The 17,134-nt window shown below is 37.1% G+C and overlaps 1 protein-coding gene and 1 pseudogene across 1 annotated transcript in view; one reads left to right on the forward strand and one right to left on the reverse strand.

Annotated features, from left to right (window-relative positions):
• The window catches only part of HDAC9 (histone deacetylase 9), a 480,635-nt gene that overhangs the window by 86,236 nt on the left and 377,265 nt on the right, over window positions 1-17,134 (forward strand). The gene's annotated exons all lie outside the window — the stretch shown is intronic.
• Window positions 3,815-3,857, reverse strand: LOC148092286 (U6atac minor spliceosomal RNA; annotated as a pseudogene).

Genomic DNA, 17,134 nt, shown 5'->3' on the forward strand with positions numbered 1-17,134 from the left:
TCTCAAGTCCTGAAAGAATGATTTTCGAGTCATTCAGAGAACTCTCTTTTGAGTGTCATTCTTTCTTTCAGCTGTATTTCCTTGTGGCAGGAAGCGATAAAAACACATGGCGCAGACAGCTAGTGACTGAAGAGGAAGTTAATGGTGTTTGTTTTTCCTCCAGAATTAGTAGTTCAAAGATTAAAAATAAAAATGTGTCTTGCCAAGTTTGAGAAATACACAGAATGCTTTGATTATAGGATTACAATGGACCTAATTTTTTTGACATTAGTATTTCTTTCATATTATGAATTGTAGTGCTCTTTAAATTTGAGGCTTTATGTTTTGTTTTATAAACTGGAATGATTATAATATCCAAATGCCATTAAACACATGTGGAATTTATTTCTTCTTTACCCTGCAGACTTAGAAATGTAGAGAAGGTCTAGAGGGTAGCATTTTGAAATCATTGACAAACACAACTGATACTGTGAGGGTCCCATGTGACGATGGTAATGCCTTTGAAGAGACCGTGATTTAGGGGGTGTTTAATCTACAGTGGCTTGAAATAAACAAGGCCTTTCCCCAGCTACATACTGAAAAAGCTGCAGGTCTGTGATTGGGAGGTATTGTTTGACTCAAAGCCAGCCCATTTCCCACCAGAGATTCCTACACGCCCACAAGTTTGGGGCCTTACTGAAGATCGTGGAAACGAAACGATTAGGTGGGGCATGTTGCAGCAGAAAGCAGCCAATTAAGAAAATCTGCAACAGTGACAATAGATGGTACTCTAGAAAGTCAGAATATTTTCATTTCGGGGAACATATTTTATAGTTTGGGAGGCAGAACGCCTCTACTTTGAAATCTCTCTCGTTTAATTGAAATCAAGGTTTATGGGGTGCGCTGCTGCTGCATGTGTGTCCCGTTGACTTCTGCTTAGCTGGCGCCTAGTAGTTTACAAAGATTCAAATGGACTTGATTGTGGGTAAAGGGAGTTTCTTTGGTAGATGTTTAACTTTTTATTGCAAAATTCCATGTGCTCACTTCTGCTGTCAGGTCTGGCTTAGTCATGCTCCCTGGGAAAATCATTTTGAAACTCGGTTGAGTGGAAAGGATCATGGGTGTTTACTGTGAGGAAGAAGGGAAGGCAAAGGTGTCATAGGGATTATATCATTTCACTCAGGAATTAGCCTTGGAAAGGTCATTGAGGAACTAGTATTTGGGAATGGTGAATAGTTTTAGGCTGCTGCTTAGTAAAATCTTTTTTTTTTTTGGTCTTTTATTTTTTTATTTATTTATTTGTTTTGCTTTAATTTATCTTTATTGCCGAAAGTATTACAAATGTCCCCCTTTCCTCCCATCGATCCCTCCCACCATGATGAACTGGAAAGAAATCATTTAGTCCAGTGTTTTCCAAACTGTATATCACTAACTATTATTTATCCATGAAATCAACTTAGTAGGGGGCAGTTAAACAACAGAACAGAATAAACCTCATCACAACATACCACAGTACACACACGTTGTAAAATTAAGTATTGATGTGATTACGCTGTGAAACTGATGTTTAAGTTCTATATAGAGAAGCAAGTTTCTACGCATATATAAATGCAGTGCATTTAATGTGAAATGTCTTGCTTTTGTGTGAGTAGAAGCGGAAGAAGCTTGAAGGCCACAGGCTGAGTCTGGCATCCTTTTTAGATGAGGACATTGAAGGAGGCTGGCTCCTAGCTTATTTGGGCGGGTCTCCTTAAGGTGGCTTCTCTGTCATGAGCTCTCTCTCCTCTTAGGAGTGTTGTGTTGATCAGGTGCACATCTTTGACGTTTTCCCTCCATGCTTTAAAATGTCTATGTTTTAGTAACCAGAGATTGGGTCAAAGATGCTGATTCTGAAGAACTGAACCTTTACCGAGCCTCTGAACACCCTGCCCTGTGGGTGATTGGTACTTGTGATCCGAAGTAGAAAAGAACAGAACATTCACAGCTCTTGCTATAGCTAAGGCCAGGTATTTCCACAGGTTAAGTCAGGTGGAAAGGTGGAACCATAGTCAGTGTCATCAATAGATACAGGTAATCTTTATTAGTGTCTACTTGTTTCAGTTCAGTCGAACACATATTTTTTCAGCTCCTGCTCTGTGCCAGGTGTTTTGCCAGCCACTTCCTTCCTTCTGGATGGGGAACGAGTATTCAGGTAATTAAAGTGATCCCTCACTTTGCCTGTGGGAAATCCCAGAGGACTTACCAAAGCACAAGGTGTTTGGGGTTGTCTGTCAAAGATAAGAGGGATGTAACCCCGTGTTTTATAACACATCGTGTGCCTTTGAAACTCTGTCGTGCTTGACCTGGAAATGTTCCTGATATCTTGACTCTGACTCTCACTCGTTAGGAAGCCCTGCAAAGATCAAGTTCATGTAGAATGTTTTTCTTTATCTTTGCTTCCATAACACATTGATTTTTATTGGGCTTTTCTCTCTGTCGCTATTTACACAGTGGCACTTCTGTACTGAGAGCTGATGGAGATTTTTAATTTTTCTCTGACAACCTTAGACTCCAGGTAGCAGGACCAAGGCGGCTGACTGTCTGGATACCATGGGGGGGGGTGTCCTTCCCACATTGTCACTGTTTCTTGTTTGCCTTTCTGTGTGGCTGTTCCTGAAGGTGGTGTCTGTTCTCTGTCTCTCCTTCTTTTGCTTTTAAAATGTTTGTGCAAAGTGTATTATTCTCGTCAGTTTGGTTATTAGTTAACTATTGGCCACACAAGTCCTTGCCTGAGGCAGTGACAGCATGAGGAAGTGGTCCCCAGATGGCTCCATGAGTCTGCATTTTCTTGATGGCTGTCAGTGTAGAGGGGATACCCATTAGGTCCAAGCCAGTGGGGGGAGATGTATACAAAAAGCCTGATCTTGTCAGTGGGTAGAGAAAAGTGCTTATTTTTTTAAAGAAATTCTCAATCTTTTAAAAAAAATTTATATTTCAATTACAGTTTGCATTCAGTATTATTCTGTATTAGCTTCAGGTGTACAGCATAGTGGTTAGATAATCATATACTTTGCAAAGTGATTCCCCCCCCCCATATTTCCAGTACCCACTGAACACCATGCATAGTTATATTATTGACTATTTCCTATGCTGTACTTTACACCCCGTGACTATTTTTATCTACAAATTTGTACTTAAAAATTCTCAATCTTTTTAATCTTTGCTAATTTGAAAGATTAAACATGATAGTTTAGTAATTTTTACTTGCCTTCTTAATGATTAGTGGTTTTGAACATTTTATCCCATATATTTATTGGATTTTATTCCTCTATTTTGAATTTCTGTTTGTGCCCTTTGCCCATATTTCTTTTAGACTTCTCTATTTTGTTATTGATTTATAAGAGCCTTTTATTATTTTATTGAAATTATTTTTCAATCATGGTAAAATATATCTAACATCAAATTTACCATTTTAACCCTCTTTGAGTGTAAACTTTAATGGTATTAAGTACATTCACATTATTATGCAACTTTCACAGATATTTCTCTCCAGAACTTTTCCATCATCCTAAAGTAGAAAACAAAACAAAACTGAAAAATCACCCCATGGTTAGATGCCACGAAGTAGGTGGCAATGTCTTTTCCCCCCCTACTGATTTTTAGAGACAGAGGAAGGGAGAGGGAGAGAGAAACATTGACGCAAGAGTGCAAATCAGTTGGCAACCCCAGGCATGTGCCCTGACCAGAGCTCCAACTGGCTGCTTTTCAGTGCACAGGCCAGTGCCCAGCCAACTGAGCCGCTCGGCCAGGGCAGTGGCAGTGTCTTAACCTGTGTGGGCACTAGGACCTCTGTTATTCTGTCAAGGGGAGTGCTAACCTTTTCTTCTTTCGTATAGCACTAGAAAAACTTCTTGAATGATATAATCCCCTAATTGTTTCTCTGCATCCAGATCTTCCTTGGTTATGGCTACTTCACTTTAAAAGACATATTCATATATTAAACATGCGAAAGCTGTTTTCATACGACCATCTTACTGAGCAAGTTCTGTTTTGTTGAGTCTTTATAGTTCCCCCACTTTTTATTTAATCTTTTGGAGTTTGATGTTTTTCTCGCTTGCCAATGTGGTATTTCCAGCTGTGCATGGAAATTAATTTTCTGTTTGAATACACAATTCCAGGAAATTATCTATTAAGATTATAGGAGGCAAAGAGAGTGCTGTTTTACAATTTTTTTCTGGTATTCTTTGCATTATAAGGGGAGGAAAAGGGTTGACTTAAGAGTGCATGATGGGCAATTTGTTTTTTGTTTTTAACTAATTTTATTTAAGTAAAATAAACTTTGCCACGGATAACAGATGTGCTTAATAATTGAATGTGTTTGGCACTGAAAACTGCTCCATTTAATAAAATAATTCTAAGTGGATCTTCCATGGACTCCCAAACCATTTTTTGGAAAATAGGCCCCTTTTTAGGACAATAGTATACCTGACTGATTCTGTGGAACCTTGAAATCTAGGGTTCGTAGAATCTTACCCCAAACCCTAGGGACCAGGTATGTTTTAAAACTGAGAATTTCTCGTATTTTAAAAAGGTAGTATGGGGCGTGGACCCTGTGTTACCTTTCATGGGATCTGGGACAGCTCTGTGTAAGGCTGGGAATATAAGAATAAAAATTAATACTCCTGCAGCGGAATTCATTGATATTAATGCTAAATGAGATAAAGAATAAATAGCCTCATGTCTGTTTTGGCCGCTTTTTGTTACCAGATGAGCTTAGATTGGTCCTCAAATGATTTATGAAAAATCTTTGTTCTTCATGATCACAAATAAAGGACAAACTAAAACTTAACTGTATTTCAGGGACTTCCAGCTGCCTCGGCTAGAAGTGGTGTGGCTCCGTGCTCCAGCTGTGCCTGCTTCTCCGCAGCCCCACTAAGGCTGCGACTTAGCATTCGCAGGATTACAGATGTTTTTGCTTCTGGGGTTCTGTACCTATTACTCAACGATTCTTCTGCTGAGTTAAATCTCTTGTTTTTCAGCCATCCTGTGTCTGAGTTCTGATCCTTTATACCTAGTATGCTTGCCATAGTGGTAGATGTCTCATATATATGTAATATACACGATATTCTTCATAATCTATATAAGGTATATATTATAGAGATATTGATCATTACATATACTATGTATTCTATATGTATATGTTCTTCATCATCTCTATTCCTTTGCACTGTTATTCTCAATACTTGAAATGCCTCTCTTTTCCTCCTGTAAAATTTCCTCCCTACCACCTCATTCTATTAGGACAATTTAGTTTCTCCCTTTGTTATAGGCCCTGTCTTTCATTGGAGCTTTGGGATAACATGCAGTTCATTACTGCATAATTTGAATAATGATCTGTTTCTCTTATCACACTGTAAGGTTCTTGAGAGTAGCACCTCCTTGTATATCAGTTGTCCTTACACAGTGCTTGGAACATCACAGAGTCAAAGATTTTGAGCCCAAGGTAAATAGAAAGTGTGTATTTGGAGGCAATAGGGTGAGACTGGGAACCAGAGAAGAGGGTTGTGCAACAGAAATAAATTAGAGCCCTAGCCAGTTTGACTCAGTGGTTAGCACGTCAGTCCGCGGACTGAAGGGTCCCGGGTTTGATTTTGGACAAGGGCATGTACCTCAGCTGCAGGCTGGATCCCTGGCCTCAGTTGGGGTGCATGCAGGAGGCAACCAGTCGATGTGTCTCTCTTACATCAGTGTTTTTCTCTCTCTCCCCCTTCCACTCTCTCTGAAAAGCAATGGAAAAAGTATCCTTGGGTGAGGAGTTAAAAAAAAAAGAAAGAAATTAGAGAACAAGACAGAGTGGTTTAGAGGAACAGTGGTTTTGTTTTGCTTAAATGCACATGAGGATTAGAAAATTAAAATATTTATATTGTTTGGAGAATTAGGAAAACTTATGAAAATATTTGAAGGTAGAGACAAACGTCGGCAGGTAGATGTGATTGGGGTAGACCAAGAAGTGTGAGTGCACAGTGCCTTCCGGAGAAGGGCAGTGTGTCGAGGAGAGAATGGGGGTTGATGACCGAGGAAGGTGTTTAAGCTACTGACCAGTTACAATGTAAGTTCTGAATTAGGAGAGTGATGAAAGAAACAGGTCAGTAGGCCAAAGAGGACTAGATTATGTAGGACAATATATTATAAGAAAAACAATGGATCTATTTAGAGAAAGATGCCATTGTGAGTTGAGGTATAGAACATAAATGATATGATAAAAACATTTCTGAAAATAAATGTATATCCACAGCATACCCAGTGATGCTTGAACTAAAGGATGGGGCAGGGGGTTGGTTTACATTTTTTTTTGCTGAAAATCAGTCAGAGATCATAGGACCTGAACTGAGATAATGGTAGTGGGAATGAGAATGGAAAAGAGTGTGAAACTTTTGAAAAGTGAAACCATAGTGTGATGGTTAATTTTTTTGTGTCATTTTGACTGCGCCACCAAGTGCCTAAGTATTTGGTCAGAAATTATTTCTGTGAATGGGTTTTTGGATGAGATTAACATTTAAGTCTGTAACCTGGGGAAAGCAGATAGAACTCCATAATGTGGTGAGCCTCATCCAATCAGTGGAAGGCCTGTATAGAACAAAAGACATAGCTAATATCAGTTTGGGCATTTGACCAGTGTGTGATGTTTAAGTTGCAGTCTTCAAATTGGTAGTTGCAAAATAGTCACAGGGATCTAATGTATAGCATAGGGAATATAGTTAATAATATTGTAATGACTATGTATGTGCCAGGTGAGTACTTGAAATATCCGGGGGACCAGTTTGTAAAGTGTATGATTGTCTAACCACTAAGCTGTACACCTAAAACTAATGAAAATAATATTGAATATAAACTGTAATTGAAAAAAAAATAAGTTGTAGTCTGTACCCTTTAACAATTTTTTTCTGATGGTACAATTTGAAATATGGTGAATTTCTAAAGATAGTTTGGAAAAAATATAATTGCTCTATTTTTAAAATGTACAACATGTATATTTGATATATTTGACACAGAAACTATTCAAAAGATGGGGAAGAATTGTCATAAACTTTAATCCAAAGGCATTAAAGTACCAGCATTAAAATCTAACTTTAAAAAAATTTAAATGGAACTTATTGTGCCCCCAAGATATGCACTGTGTGTGAGATACTGTTTATCATTCTAACTGGCTGCCTTCTTCCTTTCTGGTTTGCAAAAACACTGGCCATTCTTGCTCAGTGACCGTCTACAATGTGCACCTTCCATCTGGAAATAATCTTCTGCCTTGAACTCACAAAGTGCTGATGTTGCTTTTCGTGTCATTCAATGTCTCTTGTATTTGCTTTGTGGCTCCTTAATTGAGCATGATTAACAGTTAAGAATTCTCCAGGGAATAAACAGTGTCGCAACAGTAATCAGAGATGCACTTTCCTGGATCAATTCCTCTACATACAAAGTGAAATCTAAAGATATTATTTATTTCCAACAGTAATACTTTAAAATTATTTATTATTACTTCCCCCAGACCTCAAACGTATGGATTTCTTGCGAAGGCAAGTAATTTATGTATTTGTGTATAATTTTTAAAGAATTTTATTTTTGTGTGTATTTATAGCCAAGTCATTTAGCCATTTGTCTTAGTTCTGTTCGTATCATGTATGGGCACAAGCACCTGCTTTTACTATTTGCAATCAGATATATAATAGATTTAAAAATAAAATCTACATATACAGGAACATAAAAAAGCACTAGTAAAACTTTTGTGATAACTTTGCTCCATTTATAAGGCACACTAATGACTGCTTTGCTTCTCAGTAATTTTCCTTTTGTAACATTTTATACCTGAATACACAAGTGTAATGCAATTGAACAGAAAACAATTATCTGTCTGGTGGAAGTAATGTACTTATCTCATTGAAACAATTGACTTGTTTAATAATACACAGAAGTTCTAGTTCGGCTCAGACTGTGGTTACCTGTAATTTGTACAGAATTTACAGGAAAAATTAAGATCCTCTGATGTAATGGGATCAGCAATTGAATCCAATGCTTGTGAATGATACATTTCCATGCAAAATTCCCTTCTAATACAAACTTCTATTTGGAACTATTTTGGGTTTGAGAGCTTATTTCAGTAATCTCTGAGCCTTGGCTGGATCCCTGGAAAACTGCACTCAAAAGCTGTATCTTCCAGTGAAAGCTTAGATTGCCTTGTGGATTCCATGTCAGTGGAACATTTCGGGACTGTTTGGCCTGGCTTAAATGTTCCTTTGGCATTTTCTGAGGGCTTTGGCTCATCCCGTCTATAGGATCACATTGGATTTTGGATAAATCCTAAATGCCATCATTCATCTGTAAGCTAATTTGGGATTTTATTGGGTTTTGTAGTGAACTAACACCACTGGGCAATTAAAGATTCAGTATTTTTGAAATATTTCCAAGGACATACCTACTTTAAAAATAATACAAGGAGAGACTACTTTTCCTTTAGCCCAGTGCTTATTCTTCTTGTATCTGATCTTTTCACAGAGGTCAGTGTTCTATTTTAATTCCTTATTATAATTTTTTCCCTCCTCAGCAGTTTCTAAAGCTACTACAGGTCAACAGCTCTTTTTTTTTCTTTTTCTTTATTGAAGAGAGATTGCTCTGGCTCTTGGCTGATTTCAGCCTTGTGATGTGGAACTGATGTGGGTTTTCATTTTTCACTTTAAAGGTGCTGTCAAAGCTAGTTAATTTCAGTTATAGCATCACAGAGTGTTGGTGCCTATAGGTGCTCTCCAGATGGTTTGGTTCAGTCCTCTCATTTTCCACAGAAGGTGACCATGCCCAGTTCCTCAGTTATCTTGGAAAGCTATGGCACTGTTAGCCTGGAAGTCTGACCACCTTGCAAGAGAGCTGGTTTGTAGAAGCTCCCAGGGCTGCTTAAAGATCTCCTCCTGCCTTTTCCCCACCTCACACTTTGTACCTTTAGGTAGTTTCCTTGAGCCCTTTTAAATTTAGCTTTCCATACTTCACGTTAATTTGGAAAACCAGCCAAAATTTTGTTTTATATTTGCTTGGGATTCCAGAGTTTCATGTACTACTCCATTCTCCTCATGGTCTTAGCTGCAGAGAAATAAATATAGGGCATAGAAAGGGATCAACATTTGAATCTGCTTTATTACAAATAATGTTGGGGTTTAGAACATACACTGGGCCCAAGGCTGAACCTGGCTTCCTCCCCTAACACCCTATTGAACTTAGCCACGGTTAAAAAAAACCTGCATGGTCCAGGCTTTTCTCAGAGAAAGGATTTATTGAGCCAAATGCTCAGCAGGAGAGGCCCAGGTCCTGGGATATGCAGTCAACCACCAGCCACAGGGCCAGAAGGAGAAGGCAACATGTCCACCGTCCTGGAGATGGCAGGCTCTTTTACACATTACATTCTAAGGAAGAAAGACATAAGCTGTTTTGTAAGAATTTACATTGGCTACAGATGGGGGAGGGGGCGGAAGTGGGGGCAGTTCTACGACAGGGGCCCAGGCCATAAGGAAGAAATACCTACTATGTTAGGTTGCTTACAGGCAATAAGCCTGAAAGTTCATGCTTATGCGGGAGGTGGTGGCATCTGGTGGACGCTACAGGAGTGGATTCAGGGCTCCAGCTTACATTCAGGGATGTGAGCCGGCTAGTGTTAGTTGGCCCACAGCTGTGAGCTAGTTAAATGCTCTTGTCTCTTTCTCCCACTCTCAGGCCCTCTGTCATTTACTTTAGGATTCTCAGAATTTTTCTCTTGTCACTGCCCAGTTATGAACGGAGAGGCGCGGGCCTGCAGGTTTCCACCCCACCTCCACGCAGGCGATCCTCAGAGAGGACTGTCAGACCAGTGCTCCTGAGACCCCAGGGCCTCCTGCCAGGACCCTGACCCATCAGAGAAGCCCTGCCCACCCGCCGGGAGCAGCTCCTTTCAAGTAGCTCACCTTTCGGTGAGTATCTTTGTCTTTCCTTCTTTTTTTCTTGGTTTTCCCACATGCATCCTGACAGTTTTTCCCCTGAAAGATAAGCGATTTTCTCTTTACTCTCCTGCATAGAGTAAAAAGAGGAAGGGTAGTAAAGTCAGCCTGATTATTCACAGTTCAGGAAAATAAATGAGAATTAAGCTACTGGTAATGAGTTGATACCTTGTACATGTGACTGTTTTGCAGCACCAGGAAATGAGTAACTTCTCCACTTTCCCATCACCAGGCCCTCTTCTGACATTTTTAAGGAGAGAAGGCTGGGGAAGAGTTCACTTCTCTATATGCCATGTTTGTTTAAACTCTAGACCCCTGCCAGCACCCGCCGTTATATTTTAATAAATATATTCCCGGCTGTCTATAGGCACACTCAAGTGATCTTCTGTTTGCTTGCTTCTGTTTTCTTCTGGGCCAGTGGAATGAAGTAAGCTTTCAGGGCACAGAGGTCTTGGAATTCTTAGTTGATTTTTTGTTTTATGTAGGTAGGTTTCTACTTTGTTTCACTACTTCATTTTTTTTCCCCAGACATTTTTTTAAGTGATTACCTTTTTTCTTTACCTTCTGCATTTAAGGTCTTTAAGATAGTTACCTATGACAGCCCAGAAAACAGCAGTTTTCTTCCTATTAAGGGCTTTTTTTCCTTAGGAATTTTTTTTTTTTTTTTTTTGGCCTGTGGAGCATGTTGTACTTACGTGCAGACACTTGTACTTAATTCAGAGGTAAATTAAAAGTAATTTAACATTTGGATATTCTGGATACTCATGCCTTCTTCCCCCTATTATTATTATGATTAGTAGGCTTTTGCTTCCTTTTAGTGGATTCACAACTATTTAGATAAAAAGATACTGAATTATTGATGAGTAGCTTTAAGATTTTATATTTTAAGATGTTAAGATTTAAGATGTTCCAGTACCATTTTTGGAATCGAAATCATCATCTTTAAGATGAATTGTTTCTGAAGTAGTTAAGCTGATATCTCGTCAATCATCATAATGTTTTTGCTTAGTGGGCATGTCATGTATCCATGTCAGTAGAAACTAAGAGATGGCGCACAGGAAATAGCACAAAGGTAGAAGGTGGGCACAGTCCGCAGCAGTTGGCACCTAGGCAATAGAAGGTAGTGGTGGAGCCCATGGGCCCCAGAGGTATGTACTTGTGTTGAAATTCAGTTCCAGCACTGACTTTCATAACCTCTCTTTCAGTTTACTCTCTGTACAATGGGCAGAGTAATTAATGTATGTACCTTAAAAAGTTCTTTTGAGGAACTAATTAATACATGTAAAGTACTTTAGAATGTGCTTTATAAATGTCAGCTATTAGTCTTCACATTCCTGATTGGGTTAATGGATCAAGGGTCATTTGTACTTTCAAATGTTTTTCTTAGGATGTTAGTATTTAAGAAAACCTGCACTAGAAAGATCTTTTCTGAGGTGTTCCTGGCTTCTATTTTTAGAGGTGAACTGTGCATCAAAATATTATGAGCCTTGTATAATTTTATATTAATAAATAACCTGGGCTCTTTGGTTGTCTGTATGAAAAGATTAATGATATCAGGCAATTTCCTTCCCACTGACAAACTGTATATATTGTCTTCACCATTGGCATTGGGTTAGATGCTACAATTGTTCTGTTTTCACAGTTGCTTGGATAAGAAGGGAAATATTGAGGAAGTAGTCCTCCAGTTGTTGACAGATTTCAGTTAGCATATAATAGTTGGGTATTTTGGAAGAATGTAGGAAAATATACTACCCAGGGGCATAATACCCCAAGTAGAAAATTTCATAATCTAATGTATATGTGTTTATGTATATGGGGTGTTAATGTGGTTATGCCAGTTTTGTCAGGTAAGAAATAGTGAAGGAAAAGTTTTGGGGGAACCTAAAAGTTTTACTTTAGCTTGTATAATAATTATAATAATTAACTGGGCTACATAAATACCAGGAAAATCATTAGAATAACAGATTATGTTGAAGGCCTAAAGAAATATGTTTGACAACTCTTAATTTGTTTTCCTCCCACACATCACTTCCTAGTTTGTTTCTGGCACATCAGATGTGCCCAATGCAGTGGCCGACCTGGGTCTCCGGAGTTGTGTGAAGACCCGTGATGGTGGCGTAACAGATTTTCTCATTTTGGATACATTAATCGAACTAAATGTAGAAGGAGCACTATATTTTGCAAATAACGTTATACAGATTTAAGGCATAGTCTGCCCTTCCCTCTAACCTCAGAATCCATGTGCTTTTTAAAAAAATTTATCTGTATTGTTGAAAGTGTTACAGATGTCCCCCTTCTATTCCCCCATTGACACCCCTCCACCCTGCTCCAAATAGTAAACATACACAAACAGATGCTGATTGTAACCTTGTTGCTTTGCATAGTTGGACATCAGTGGGCACAGGCATGAAGAGGGATGACTGGGGGAAATGTGAAAAATAAATAGTCGCTGAGGAAGGTTTTTAAAAATAATATTTCTTTTTCTATTTTCCAGCTTTATTGGAACCAGTTAATTTGCTGTTTTTTAAAGCTTAAAACCAGCTTTAGTTCTTGATTTCCATAGAGAAAGAACTTTCCATCAGCATTTTTATTTTGTCTTTCATTCATTTACTGTCTTAATTGTCCCATTATTCTTAGCCTTTTCTCAATTTAAATGCCAGGGTAAGTATTAATAGTACTACATCCCAGAAATTATAATTTCTTTCAAAGGAATTAATTTTGTTTTTTGCTTTGGCCTCATATGTGATCCTTCTGTGTGTCCCTAGTTTTGATCATCTAATAATTTATATGTTTTTTCATCTCAGTTTTTTATGATAGAATAAACACTAGTACAAGAAGAAAGGATCTGTGCCTCAGCATACCACCTTGTGCAATTTGTTTCCTTTCAGCTTCTGATCACGTTCAGTTTCAATTTACATCGCCCTTTACAGGTATTACACTCTGTAATGGGCGATTTTCAAGAGCAGTTGTTGAATAATTGGTAGTTTACTTAATAATTCCTCTGATGTTAAAGAGCTAGATTTATGATGTTTTGCTATTATAAATGATATCACCCCAAAAACCTGTTTGAGTAGGTCTTTGCTTTCTTTCTTTAACTGTAGGCTAAAGGTTTTCAATATTTTTATGGAATCGAACAATATATTTTAAAAGTAGCTTTTGAAGTGTGCTGTCAATTGGCTTTCTAATGAAAATTACCAACAATAATGTATGGCTTTATCAGTTTTATTTTTCCAGGAATCTGGACACTGTTGAGTATTGTTTTCTAGAATTGTTGCATTTATTGGTTAAAAGTAAGGTACTTCACCGTTCCTTTAATTTGCGTTGCTTGGATAAATAAAATGCTCGAATGTTCTTTTTTCCTTTGTGTGCTTAATTTCCCCTTGTGCATGTCCTTGTTATTGATATATATTTCCTCTGGATTTTAGGTTTTACTGTCAGATTGTTTATCCAGTCTTTGTAGCATAGAAATCAAACTTTTATCTCTTGTATTTGATAAATATATTTCTGCAACATGTTGTTTTCTTCCTTCCATGACTGCTACTTTTCTTAGTACTAAAGATAAATCTTTTATTCAAATTTATACTTTTTTGTTCACTTTATTGACTCACAGTTTAGAAAGCTATTGTTCTTTCAAAAATACTCTATTTTATGCTAATTTTATGAGCTAAATCATATATATTATACATATTTATGCAGAAATACATATACATATATACACAGATATATAGAGAGGAGATATTAGCATTATAATTATAAAGTATGGTATAAATTTTGCTCCATTTTCCCTCAAATTATCAACTGGTTATCTCAATATCATCTATTAAATAGCTTCCCTCCCCCTACCCTCACCGTTGTTTTGAATTTCCTTCTTATCATATTATTATTACCTTCTTCATATAATTAGATATTTTACTGTAGAGTCAATTCTTATTTATCAGTCTGTCACAGATTAGATATCATTGCATTATTTAAATGATTAATGCTTCATGATATTTTTAAAACTCTAGTAAGTTCAGCTCTTCTTTTTCCAAAATCATTGAGCTTCTACAGTGTGCTCAAAAGCAGATATAGAAATTAGAATCACCCAGTTTTCCCACCCCTGGTGATTAAGGTTTTGCCAGGAAAACAAACATGTAAAAAGGCATTTATACTATCATGTGATAAAAACCACAAAAGAGAAATGAATACTGATATATGGTAGCACAGAGAAGAGCATATTTTCATTTGTTTATCTTTCTAGAATATATTTTCTAGTTCAAATGTTCTATTTTAATTATGATTGCTATTTTATTATGTCTACCAAATAAAATGAGAACATTTTAATCATATAATCTTCTCACTCAGGTTATTGTCTGTGCCATCTTTTTTACTTTCTAATTAAGTTCTGTAGTTTTCTTTAATATTAAGTGCATGTTAGAAAAATTTCAAGTTAAACATGTACATGTTAGGAATCATATTTGTGACAGTGCCGCGATAATTCTATATTTGATTTATTTCTTTAGAAAAGTGTTTATATTGGGTTTGATACAGGGAAATTGGCACATAATTCATCTTTTTATGTTGGGAGATATGCAAACATTCATTAATAATATTTCTGTGATTTGGTAAGACTTAGGATATATATATACAAGGGTTGGCAAAAGTAGGCTTATAGTTGTTCATATGCAAAACACAGTTTATTCTTGTGTTATTATTTATTAATTATTGTATTATTTATTTGTATTACAACTGTAAACCTACTTTTGCCCATGCCCATATAAGACACAAACATAGAGGTGTCATTGATGTTTACTGATAGTTAATTTTTGAAACCAATAATAGGCCAATGAGAAATTCTTGTGCAGAGAAAACGATATACTTTTGAAATCTAATTGAAATTGTAGAAAACAATCTGTGTTCCATAACCATGGAAACTTTAAGCAGATCATTTTTGGCATGTGAATTATGGCTTCTATCAAGACAGCTGTTAACTGTGGAAAGAAATGGATAAAAGGTGCTAAGGATAAACATAAACACATATTAATTAAGTAGTCATCATTTCTGCAATGCCACTTACATCACTTGTTTAAACTCAACTTTTAAAATGTAGAATAAAGTTTATTACTTCAGTGTTCTTAATAATTATTTCTATTTATTTAAAAATACCAGTGTATTTGTAAATTAGATTTGGAACAAGCAGGACCTTGGTGATGACGTAAATAACAAATCCCAATGGAAGATTGTCTTTGGACTTTTTCTTTTATATATTTCTTTTTATATACAAGAACACTTCTCTTGGCCGGGATCCCATTATTAAAAAAAAAAAAAAAAAAAAAAGTGGAGGTGGAGGGGATAAATAGTCCCAGAGAGACTTCTTGAATTTCAGCCTTTCCATTACTCGATTATTCGTGTGGCTACAGGAGATGAAAGACTAATGAGTTCATTTCCTATATGAATCATAAAAAATAAAGTGGGTATGCACAGGACCACTGACTTGAATTAATGGATAGCCTTTGACCAATTTTCCTTTTGGGGAGCACAGTGCTTTCGGGGGACACTAAGATTGTTTTAGTGGTCTAAGTCCTGTGACTTGGAGCACATTCAAGTGTAGGAAGAGGAGTCGCAGGCATGTGATAATAAATTTACTCCAAGTGTTTATTTTATTTAATATATGCCCCGCCTCATTCAAACATTATTTGAGACATCTTATAAGAACATATTTTACTTATTAATAAGCAAAAGTAGACAGAAAAGATTCATTATTAGGAAAATGTAAATAAGTAGGAAGTCCTAATTATAAAAAATAAGTATTTTATTTATTTTACATGTCATAGCTCATACTACATGCATTTATTATAATTATTTGTTTTATATTTATTAAAGCTTTGTATTTTGTTATTATTATTATTTTTAATCCTCACCTGATGATATTTTTTCATTGTTTTTCAGAGAGAGTAGAAGGGGAGAGAGAGAGAGAAACATCAATGTGAGAGAGACATCAACTGGTTGCTTCCTGCATGACCAGGGCCGGGGACCAAGCCTGCAACTGAGGTACATGCCCTTGGTTAGAATCGAACCCTGGACCCTTCACTCCATGGGCTGATGCTCTAACCACGGAGCCAGACTAGCTTGGGCTTTGAGTTATTATATATTTTTAAAAAGCACATTGCACTCACATTTCTTAGGAAAAGCACAGCTATATGAAACTCTAATTTCTGAAATAAATTCTTATACATAAAGCATGTACCAAGTGCTGCGCGCACTGTTAAGTGATTTTCTTTAACAGAGTTGGTTTACCTGTAGGTGATTTCAGATCAGCCCATTCAGTACCCAATTTAAGAGTGCCAGGATAAAAAATGTTTGGGAGAGAAGTGCAGGCATGGTAGATGTGATGGAGAAAAGTGACTGAGTCCTGCCTTTGAGAGACAACTTCAGGTTTTTTTTTATTGAACTTGTTGGGGCAACATTGCTTAATAAAATTTTATAGGATTCAAGTGTACAGTTCTATGGTACATCATCTGTGTGTTGTACTGTGTGTTCACCACCCAAAGTCAGGTCTCCTTCCATCGCCATTTCTTCCCTCCTTTACCTTCCCCACCCTTTTTGCTCTGGCAATCACCATACTGTTGTATCTATGAGATATTTAAAAAAAAATTTATTTTGCTTAATCCCTTCACCATTTTCACCCAGCCCCCCAACCTCCCTACCTCTAATTTTTTAAACTTATTGGGTGATATTGGTTAATAAAATTATACAGGTTTTAAATGTACAGTTTTATGACACATCATCTGTATATTGCCAAGTCACATCTTCTTCCATCACCATATATTTGACCCCCTTTGGTCACCCTTTACTCCCCCACACCCCCTTCCCTCTGGTCACCACCCTGCTGTTGTCTGTGTCTATGAGTTTTTGTTTGCTTGTTTTTCCTGTTCATTTGTTGCTTTTAGTTGTATATCCCACATGTGAAGCCATGTGGTTCTTGACTTTTTCTTACTGACTGACTCCGTTTAGCGCGATACTCTCAGGACCCACCCATGTTGTCACAGATGACAGTATTTCACCTTCTTTATGGCCGAGTGGTGCTCCATTGTATACATGCACCACATCAAATGCTGTTTATTCGTTACCCAGATTACAGCCTCTCACAGTTTCTCTCTCAACATCTAGCTCCCTTTGCTACCCTA

This window comes from Miniopterus natalensis, chromosome 10 (assembly GCF_054644295.1).
Source record: "Miniopterus natalensis isolate mMinNat1 chromosome 10, mMinNat1.hap1, whole genome shotgun sequence".
Taxonomy (NCBI): domain Eukaryota; kingdom Metazoa; phylum Chordata; class Mammalia; order Chiroptera; family Miniopteridae; genus Miniopterus; species Miniopterus natalensis.